The 1,604-nt window shown below is 36.1% G+C and overlaps 1 non-coding gene across 1 annotated transcript; it reads left to right on the top strand.

Annotated features, from left to right (window-relative positions):
* The first annotated feature begins 201 nt into the window (after positions 1–201).
* LOC129517062 (U1 spliceosomal RNA) lies at positions 202–365 on the top strand. Its single transcript, XR_008665944.1, has one exon. It is a non-coding gene; the product is annotated as a U1 spliceosomal RNA (small nuclear RNA).
* Positions 366–1,604: the final 1,239 nt, after the last annotated feature.

A 1,604-nucleotide genomic window follows, 5' to 3' on the forward strand; every position in this document is an offset into this window, starting at 1 on the left:
GGAATTCATGCTCTACTTCTGGTACAGAACGCCCAAGATGAGAAACTATCATAAAAATCAGTCCCTGAGTACCGATACTCCCGGTGTACTCAGAAAAGCAAATGCAAAGCACTCTTCAGAGGCCAAGTTTTCCCCTAGAATCCGTCCATAAACTCTTCAGGTAAAATTGCTCATGCTGTGATGTTAAAATGCACAGGAGCAATACTTACCTGGCAAAGGAGATACCATGATAACAAAGGTGGTTTTCCCAAGGCCAGGCTTATCCATTACACTCCAGATGTGCTGACCCCTGTAATTTCCCCAAATGTGGGAAACTCAACTGCATAATTTGTGGTAATGGGGGAGTGCATTGGTATTTTCCCCTGAAATTAAAAAAAAAAATGCACATGAGGAAAAATCTAGCATTCGCAACAAAGGGTCAATTTAGATTCTTACGGCTTTCAAAAAAAAAAAAAACTTGCAGAGTATAAAAATATCACGTAAAATAGTTAAATTAGAATATGAACTTTCTAAATCTCCCAGAGAGTAATTAAAGAATGTTTTATGACTTGGAATTTGATAAAATAAAAAATCATTTTTTTTTAATTGAAGAAGTTTTAATGTTTGATTTGGAACCCAAAGGATTCAAAGCCAAAACTCACAAGATGTGTCCTATTTAACTGAAACCCAGCATTGATCCTCATTCTCTGCAGTTCTAATTCAGCTTGGTCTCTGCCCGAGGCCCCTTGCAGATTTCCCCCAGGGAAATGAAATTGGTACTACACCTGCAGTCTGGGCTGTCCTTCCCTGAAACGGATGTGACGCCCTCAAGACAGTGAAAGTTGAACTAGTTCATTGATTAAGTCTTCCATGTCTTCTTTTTTTAGAAAAAGAAAATCCAAAAAGTTAACAAAATCTGCAAGACTATCACAGAACTGGTCTCACATTCACAATTTTTAGAAACACAGTAAATCCATAGCTTTTAGAGAAGTTATCTCTGGCCAACTTGGCATTGTATTTGGGTTTACCAAATATCAGGATAGAAGTAGACTTATATAGTAAATCTCTCTCCTTGGAAGGAATGTGGTTGGAGAAAATCTTGGTTTTAGTTTTGCCAGCATAAGTGTCCATCTTTTTTATTCTTTTTGTCTTTCTTGCCTGGATTCTGAATCTATTTAAATGCCACCATCTGCCTTCTCCTTCTACTTCTGGACTGCTTAGGGCTTCTGGAGAAAATCACAAAACAGTATCAATAGCTGCTTCATTTTCATGTTTCCAACCTCTAGTGACTTACTCTAGCTCCATCTGCCAAACTTTTATTCACTTCTCATATTCTTTTTTCATGGCCCTCAGAGCATTATTCCATATGTTTTCTCTATATTTGAGCTTAAGATTTCATACTGTAACATTTTGTAAATTGCCTGACTTTGTATTTTATAAGAAATTATACAAACAAAACGGGAAAAATGTCTGGGAATAAATTCATATATTTGCATTTTCTTTGTGAAAAAGTTTTCAAGTGGCATGGATTTTCCCTTAAGGCCAATTTCTTTAAATACCATAAAAGTTGCTAAGAAATTAGAGATGATAAATGATGCTGGCTTATGTCACTACATTCATATTAA

This window comes from Nyctereutes procyonoides, unplaced genomic scaffold (assembly GCF_905146905.1).
Source record: "Nyctereutes procyonoides isolate TBG_1078 unplaced genomic scaffold, NYPRO_anot_genome, whole genome shotgun sequence".
NCBI classification, from domain to species: domain Eukaryota; kingdom Metazoa; phylum Chordata; class Mammalia; order Carnivora; family Canidae; genus Nyctereutes; species Nyctereutes procyonoides.